Source organism: Xenopus laevis, chromosome 7L, assembly GCF_017654675.1.
Source record: "Xenopus laevis strain J_2021 chromosome 7L, Xenopus_laevis_v10.1, whole genome shotgun sequence".
Classification (NCBI taxonomy): Eukaryota; Metazoa; Chordata; class Amphibia; order Anura; family Pipidae; genus Xenopus; species Xenopus laevis.
The window spans coordinates 84,607,964-84,617,186 of record NC_054383.1 but is presented as its reverse complement, the minus strand read 5'-3'; the positions used below and the strand labels follow the sequence as shown (position 1 = coordinate 84,617,186).

General features: G+C 39.8%; 2 long non-coding RNA genes across 2 annotated transcripts; both read right to left on the bottom strand.

Moving 5' to 3' along the window:
* Positions 1-4,604: 4,604 nt before the first annotated feature.
* LOC121395757 lies at positions 4,605-7,752 on the bottom strand. Its single transcript, XR_005962659.1, has 2 exons — positions 7,707-7,752; positions 4,605-4,711 (listed from the first exon to the last, which is right to left on the bottom strand). It is a non-coding gene; the product is annotated as an uncharacterized LOC121395757 (long non-coding RNA).
* A 356-nt stretch (positions 7,753-8,108) lies between these two features.
* LOC121395756 lies at positions 8,109-8,772 on the bottom strand. Its single transcript, XR_005962658.1, has 3 exons — positions 8,627-8,772; positions 8,430-8,512; positions 8,109-8,148 (listed from the first exon to the last, which is right to left on the bottom strand). It is a non-coding gene; the product is annotated as an uncharacterized LOC121395756 (long non-coding RNA).
* Between the last annotated feature and the right edge of the window lie 451 nt (positions 8,773-9,223).

The window sequence follows — 9,223 nt, the reverse complement described above, 5'->3', positions numbered from 1 at the left end:
TGCTTTTGACAGCATTTTCAATATATCCCTAAATTACTAGTTAATGAAATGAATATAATAGGCTAAACTACAGTATTACTTAGATAATTCTGTGCAGCCTAAGTGATAGACACAAGCATAGTTGCAAAATAATGGACCTTGGACTCACATGACCAAACCTTGGAAGCCCATTGGGATTTTGTTTTTCATTGCTAAAGCTTTGTTTACAAATGATTTTCTGTCTCTCTGAATATTATTATATCACAGTAAATGCTGTTTTGTCTCTCGGTATTCTACTTGCAGCTGTGTGACCCTAAAGCACAGTATGTATCCCTGCTGCTAGTATGGCTTATTAACAGTGAGAGCACAATTAGGCCTAGTGTTTCCTGAGCTCTAACATAGGTTAATAGCAATCATTCTATGCACTCTAAACCCTTCAAGCATTAATAGCAGGTAGTTAACAGGAGCTGTCAGCTTTTATGGAAGTTTTAATGACAGAGAACATATCATAACAAGGTGCTTATTTTTTGTCATTCCTTTTATTTAATCTATGAGCTGGACGATGAATAAATAATTGTAATTAAGAATAATTGGGCACCTTAAAATATTGATGGGTAAAGTATGTATGCCCCTTTTATGTTTGTTTTCGATTACCTAAATCTACTACATGCTGTATATGGAAATGGTGAGAATGGTTAAAAGAGACTGTGATAAATATATATATATATATATGTAATGATGTCCTTAGGCAGGAGTCCCCAACCTTTTTTACTCGTGAGCCACATTCAAAACTAAAAAGAGTTGGGGAGGCATGCAAAAAATTCCTAGGGTGCCAAATAAGGGCTGTGATTGGCTATTTGGTGGCCCCTATGTGGACTGCCAGACTACAGGAGACTCTATATAGCAGTACACCTGGTTTTTATACAACCACAACTTGCCTCCAAGCCATGAATTCCAATATAAGCACCTGCTTTGAGGCCACTGGGAGCAACATCCAAGGTGTTGGTGAGCAACATGTTGCTTGCGTGCTACTGGTTGGGGATCACTGTCCTTAGGTATAGGGTTAGTGAAACAATATAACTTTTTTCTTAGTACTTCCAGATTAAATGACTATGAAACCATTAGGTCAATATTGGTAACAGTGTAACTGAGATACACAATTTTCTTTATTATATTTCTAAAGGGTGTACATAAGATTTATCCAGGAGGTGATACACTTTGGGGCCCATTTACTTAGCTCGAGTGAAGGAATAGAATAAAAAAAACTTTGAATTTCGAATGTTTTTTTGGCTACTTCGACCATCGAATTGGCTACTTCGACCTTCGACTACGACTTCGACTTCGAATCGAACAATTCGAACTTAAAATCGTTCGACTATTTCGACCATAATCCAAGTACTGTCTCTTTAAAAAAAACTTCGACCCCCTAGTACGCCACCTAAAACCTACCGAAGGTCCCCATAGGCTTTCTAATGTTTTTTTTGGTCGAAGAAAAATCGTTCGATCGATGGATTAAAATGTATTGTAATAAATTGTTTGCTATATTGCTGAAAATAGCCATACAAGAGGTTAAATGCACAAGGAAACACAGGCACAGTCACGTGATGTGGGTGGAGGTTATTTAATGAACTAATCATGTGTGTATTTGTACCTTGAAAAAGGTCCCAAGAGGGACCGAAACGTTGGTTTTTACATACCATGTCATAATACAAGTTTTTTTGACACGAGACCCTTGGTGCTGGCATTTTTGTTCTATATATATATATATATATATATATATATATATATATATATATATATATATATATATATATATATATATATATATATAACATAGTAACATAGTAACATAGCTTGTTCTTTAGCTTTTGCATTATTCAGACGCACAAGTTACGAACACACCAGCAGGAGCAGACTGCATTGGGGCCCTATACAGGCAGAGTCATCTACTTGTAACCAGGGGTGCTGAGTCAATGTGCCAAGGAGGTTACCAGTAGCAAAAAAAAGCCAGTCATGGTACCTTTAAGAGCCGAATTTCAGTGCAGTAGCAATGCACCCCCCCAGACCCAGGAAAGGGTAAGTGCTGAGGGGGAGGAGGCATTACAGGAGCCACCTCAGGCATCTCCAGGTGCAGAATCGGCACTGGTTTTAAAGAGCAACCATGTAACGAGTGAAAGTTAAAGTTCACCCTTTGATAAATACATATTTTGATAAATCTGCCCCTTAGTATGTAGTGGGCTTAGTGGCCCCCCTCTGCACATAATTGCGGGTGACCCATGGTCCTCCTAAAGCACATAACTTTAGCTCACCTACGATCAGAGCCAGATTAGGACAATCTCAAATGGGCCAACTGGAATCTTTTTAAATCCCTTGTGTCCTCAATTTCTGGCTGTCTTCTTCTCTACCCCACCCACCGTCTTTCCTTTTTTTATGTGCCTACCTTTCTTTTTCCTTGTTTTAATTTTAACTTTTCCCCTTCTCTCCACTACTTAGGCTTTCAGCTTTTTGCCTTTCCCATTTAACCCTTGACTCTCTCTTCTGCTACCCTTCAACTCCCAAGCTTGTCTTGCCAGCATCTATTTCAAAAGGGCGGGGGGCTGTGATGCCCTAAGAAGAGCTGGTGCACTTCTCTCTCCCTGCTTCCATTGATGAAGTTTTACATGACCCGAGGTCACACATCAGGTCAAGGGTCAGGAGTGTGTGCTGCTCTGCTGCTGAGGCCCCTTCACCTTTCTTGATGGATGGCTGAATCACTCTCCTGAAGAACAGAAGCCTGGCAGTAACAGGAGAGAGAGTAATGCAGCTGTACAGGAAGAGAGGAGGTCCGGATTTCCAGCACCATCCCCTGAAAGGTCCCCCTGCTGCGTATACTACCGAGTAAGCAGGTCCCCGCAGGGTCCCCTGCACCCCAGGGTCTGTAGTTACGCCACCGATTTCTATCACAAAAGCACAATTGTCTGCTTATCAACACTGAACTTCATTTTCCAGTTGGCCGCCCAGTTTAGTCAAATCACTGTGCAAAGTGGCAGCCTCCTATGTGGAATGGCAAAATACATTTGTTGTAGTTTAATGCAAGACAGATTTATTATGAATGAAACTGAAGAATCCAGAAAGATTTTGGATCTATTTTGTTTTTAAAACCCTGACTGTTAAGAAAATGTCCATGCGAATTAGTATTTTCCTATTAATTGACACATTTATGAAAGCAGATGCCTGTGTCATTTGGACTGAGTTGTCAAAGTGTTGGACTGATCTGAGAGCTGTCAAAGGCTTCTGTGCCCTATGGAGCGGTATCACCTGTCCAAACTGTATGCAATGGAAAAGAAAAGGTTAAATGCAAACATTTCTCTTACATGAAGGGATACAGATTGGTACTGTTTGTAAGAATGCTTTTACTCTATGTATTCAGGTTTCAAACTTACACTGCTGATGGAACTGTGTTAAGTATTTCTTAACAGACATACAGATGTGCTACTATTTTGTCTCAACAAGGGAATTTTAGGAATTTTCAATGCTTGAGAAAACATCCAAACATTTGTTTTACATTCATATTTTCATGTATTTCCTTTTTTATTTGGGTTACTGCTGGTGATTTTCTTTTCTGTCTACTGTCTCAGCTGTACATAGAACGAGAAAGGGGTTATATAAGTATATAAGTTATATAAATATACAAGTTATATAAGTATACTCGCTTTACAAATACCTGTCCTTGGCAATTAACCCTTTAAGTGCCAGCAGAATTTCACATTTTGGTTACGCGAAATGCCAGCCGTTTTTAAGCATTTTGTACTTGTTCAGATTAACAAGGTTTAATTGTAGGAAAACCTCCACGAAACTAGGAAAATTATATATTGTTTTTTTCGTTACAAATTGGGCTTCGACATGCAAGTGGAATTTTGTGACTTTTCAGGAGATTTAATGTATATTTTGGGTGAAATATGTAAAAAAAAAAAAAATTTGTTAAAAAATTGTGTATATCTTGAGTTTTTTTTCCACAGAAAAGTTAATTTTACATGAATTTTTTTTCTGTTTCTAAAAGCCCAGATCCTGCCAAGTCCAACGATACCAAATATGTATCAGTAACCCACTTTCTTTGTCCAGGAGTAACCCCCAAACTAAAACAGCAGTTTGTATAATTTTACACCAGAACAAAGTAGATAAGCACACGTGACAGTTAATGCTGCATAACTTATATGTAAATCTAACTTATCCCTTCATGTTTGGTATTTTTAAAAACTACAGACCTTCAGGTTTCTAGGGGTGGTGTAGTTTTCACTCAAAATTCAAACACATTTTACCAGTGCATCATGATATTTAGAGCTTTTTTGTTGCATTTTTAGTTTTTTTCTAAAATGCAAACTAAGACGCAGGAACAAATGTAAATCTGACAAAATAACACCGTTCTAAATGCTATAACTACAGACAATTTGAAAGACAAACTTCTCTTGAATAAAACGATACCCCATATGTATGGATACACATAGAGACGCAGCCCCCAAATACCCCAAAACAGGAGCAACGCATAAGGGCAATTGCAGTTGAAAATCTGGGGGCTGCGCTCTATGTGTACTACTTGCAGTTCTTCAGTCTAAACACCCCCAAACTGTGAAATAACCCCCACAAACCATATATGTCCGAAAAGTGCACTTCTTCAGCTATTCAAAGATGCGATTGTTGCTTTTCTACACGGAAAATTGTGGGCGCAGTCATTCGGAGAAGTCAGCGATTTGGTCTGAAATAAATGAAAAAAGAGTTCCAAAGTTAGATTTCTCCCTAAGTTTCCATGGCAACTAACAAAAACCTGCTCAATAACAATCTGCAGGTTCCCCTGAATAGAACGATACCCCATATGTATGGATAAACATAGAGACGCAGCCCCCAAACACCCTAAAACAGGAGCAACGCATAAGGGTAATTGCAGTTGAAAATCTGGGGGCTGCGCTCTATGTGTACTACTTTTAGTTTTTCAGTCTAAACACCCCCCAAGCTGTAAAATAACCCCTACAAACCATATATGTCCGAAAAGTACACTTCTTCACCTATTCAAAGATGCCATTCTTGCTTTTCTACATGGAGGATTGTGTCCGCAGTCGTTCGTAGAAGTCAGCGATTTGGTCTGAAATAAAGGAAAAAAGAGTTACAAAGTTCAATTTCTCCCTAAATTTCCATGGCAACTAAAAAAAACCTGCTCAATGACAATCTGCAAGTTCTCCTGAATAGAACAATACCCCATATGTATGGATAAACATAGAGACGCAGCCCCCAAACACCCTAAAACAGGAGCAACACATAAAGGTAATTGCAGTTGAAAATCTGGGGGCTGCGCTCTATGTGTACTACTTGTAGTTTTTCAGTCTAAACACCCCCCAAACTGTAAAATAACCCCTACAAACCATATATGTCCAAAAAGTACACTTCTTCACCTATTCAAAGATGCCATTCTTGCTTTTCTACATGGAGGATTGGGTCCGCAGTCGTTCATAGAAGTCAGCGATTTGGTCTGAAATAAAGGAAAAAAGAGTTACAAAGTTCAATTTCTCCCTAAGTTTCCATGGCAACTAAAAAAAACCTGCTCAATGACAATCTGCAAGTTCTCCTGAATAGAACAATACCCCATATGTTTGGTTAAACATAGAGACGCAGCCGCCAAACACCCCAAAACAGGAGCAACGCATAAGGGCAATTGCAGTTGAAAATCTGGGGGCTGCGCTCTATGTGTACTACTTGTAGTTTTTCAGTCTAAACACCCCCCAAACTGTAAAATAACCCCTGCAAACCATATATGTCCGAAAAGTACACTTCTTCACCTATTCAAAGATGCCATTCTTGCTTTTCTACATGGAGGATTGGGTCCGCAGTCGTTCGTAGAAGTCAGCGATATGGTCTGAAATAAAGGAAAAAAGAATTACAAAGTTCGATTTCTCCCTAAGTTTCCATGGCAACTAAAAAAAACCTGCTCAATGACAATCTGCAAGTTCTCCTGAATAGAACAATACCCCATATGTATGGATAAACATAGAGACGCAGCCCCCAAACACCCCAAAACCGGAGCAACGCATAAGGCCAATTGCAGTTGAAAATCTGGGGGCTGCTCTCTATGTGCACTACTTGTAGTTTTTCAGTCTAAACACCCCCCAAACTGTAAAATAACCCCTACAAACCATATATGTCCGAAAAGTACACTTCTTCACCTATTCAAAGATGCCATTCTTGCTTTTCTACATGGAGGATTGGGTCCGCAGTCGTTCGTAGAAGTCAGCGATTTGGTCTGAAATAAAGGAAAAAAGAGTTACAAAGTTCGATTTCTCCCTAAGTTTCCATGGCAACTAAAAAAAACCTGCTCAATGACAATCTGCAAGTTCTCCTGAATAGAACAATACCCCATATGTATGGATAAACATAGAGACGCAGCACCCAAACACCCCAAAACAGGAGCAACGCATAAGGGCAATTGCAGTTGAAAATCTGGGGGCAGCGCTCTATGTGTACTACTTGTAGTTTTTCAGTCTAAACACCCCCCAAACTGTAAAATAACCCCTACAAACCATATATGTCTGAAAAGTACACTTCTTCACCTATTCAAAGATGCCAGTCTTGCTTTTCTACATGGAGGATTGGGTCCGCAGTCGTTCGTAGAAGTCAGCGATTTGGTCTGAAATAAAGGAAAAAAGAGTTACAAAGTTCAATTTCTCCCTAAGTTTCCATGGCAACTAAAAAAAACCTGCTCAATGACAATCTGCAAGTTCTCCTGAATAGAACAATACCCCATATGTATGGATAAACATAGAGACGCAGCCCCCAAACACCCCAAAACAGGAGCAACGCATAAGGCCAATTGCAGTTGAAAATCTGGGGGCTGCGCTCTATGTGTACTACTTGTAGTTTTTCAGTCTAAACACCCCCCAAACTGTAAAATAACCCCTACAAACCATATATGTCCGAAAAGTACACTTCTTCACCTATTCAAAGATGCCAGTCTTGCTTTTCTACATGGAGGATTGGGTCCGCAGTCGTTCGTAGAAGTCAGCGATTTGGTCTGAAATAAAGGAAAAAAGAGTTACAAAGTTCAATTTCTCCCTAAGTTTCCATGGCAACTAAAAAAAACCTGCTCAATGACAATCTGCAAGTTCTCCTGAATAGAACAATACCCCATATGTATGGATAAACATAGAGACGCAGCCCCCAAACACCCCAAAACAGGAGCAACGCATAAGGCCAATTGCAGTTGAAAATCTGGGGGCTGCGCTCTATGTGTACTACTTGTAGTTTTTCAGTCTAAACACCCCCCAAACTGTAAAATAACCCCTGCAAACCATATATGTCCGAAAAGTACACTTCTTCACCTATTCAAAGATGCCATTCTTGCTTTTCTACATGGAGGATTGGGTCCGCAGTCGTTCGTAGAAGTCAGCGGTTTGGTCTGAAATAAAGGAAAAAAGAGTTACAAAGTTCGATTTCTCCCTAAGTTTCCATGGCAACTAAAAAAAACCTGCTCAATGACAATCTGCAAGTTCCCCTGAATAGAACAATACCCCATATGTATGGATAAACATAGAGACGTAGCCCCCAAACACCCCAAAACAGGAGCAACGCATAAGGGCAATTGCAGTTGAAAATCTGGGGGCTGCTCTCTATGTGTACTACTTGCAGTTTTTCAGTCTAAACACCCCCCAAACTGTGAAATAACCCCCACAAACCATATATGTCCGAAAAGTACACTTCTTCACCTATTCAAAGATGCCATTCTTGCTTTTCTACATGGAGGATTGTGTCTGCAGTCGTTCGTAGAAGTCAGCGATTTGGTCTGAAATAAAGGATAAGAGAGTTAAAAAGTTCGATTTCTCCCTAAGTTTCCATGGCAACTAAAAAAACCTGCTCAATGACAATCTGCAAGTTCCCCTGAATAGAACGATACTCCATACGTATGGATACACATAGAGACGCAGCCACCGAACACCTCAAAACAGGCACAATGCATAAAATTGGGGCTGTGAATTTATGTGCAGTTCTCAACTCTTTTCATTCTAAACTGCCCCTTACCTGTGAAATAACCCCCACAAGCCATCTATTTCCTAAAAGTACACTTCTTCAGCTTTTCAAAGATGCCATTCTTTCTTTTCTACACAGAGAATTGTGGCCGCAGTTCTTTGTAGAAGACAGCGATTTGGTCTGAAATAAAGGAAAAGAGAGTTACAAAGTTCGATTTCTCCCTAAGTTTCCATGACAACTAACAAAAACCTGCTCAATGGCAATCTGCAAGTTCCCCTGAATAAAACGATACCCCATATGTATGGATACACATAGAGACGCAGCCACCCAACACCCCAACACAGGCACAATGCATAATATTCGGGCTGTGAAGTTATGTGAATGCATCCATATTTTATCCTAAACTGTCCCTAACCAATAAAATAACCCCCACAAACTATAGATATCTTGAAAATAAACACCTTCAACTATTCAGAGATGCCATTCCTGCTTTACTACGTGGATAATTGTGGCCACAATCCTTTGTAGAACTCAGTGCTTTGGTCTGAAATAAAGGAAAAGACAATTTACAAAGTTAGATTTATACCCAATAATTTTGGGACTACTCTGATGGATCTGCATCTGGGCCCCACTACCCCCAAAAATATATTTCACTCACCCTTTTCGATTTAGTGGAGCGTCTGAGTTTCATCTGTCCTGTTGTGCAACGACTTCATCTGTCCTGTTGTGCTTCTTCGTACACTTCACCAATGACAAAATCTGTACCACATTTGCAAATATATTTACCAACAGAATCCATAGTACTCATGCAAAAAATGTAGGATAGGAAGGAGCATTACAATCCGCAGACTTGGCTGCAAAATACCTTTATTGTCACAACATGTTTCGGATCATCATGGATCCTCACTTGAAAAAGGATCCATGATGATCCGAAACATGCTGTGACAATAAAGGTATTTTGCAGCCAAGTCTGCGGATTGTAATGCTCCTTCCTATCCTACATTTTTTGCATGAGTAAAAGTTTGGCCTGGCTGGTGTGGCCTGAGTAGGAAAGTGAGCTACACAGGTGGAGATCGTTTGGACAAAACTTAATTTTTGCAAGAATCCATAGTACATTTGACCCATAAATTATGCAAGTGTCCTAAGAAGTGCACACCAGAAGTTTGTAAAAAAGCTGGTGCCCTACTGGTGGCAGACATGGCACGTGATCAAAGTACTATTCCTATTCACAGAGCCACTGCAACTTGTCCAACCT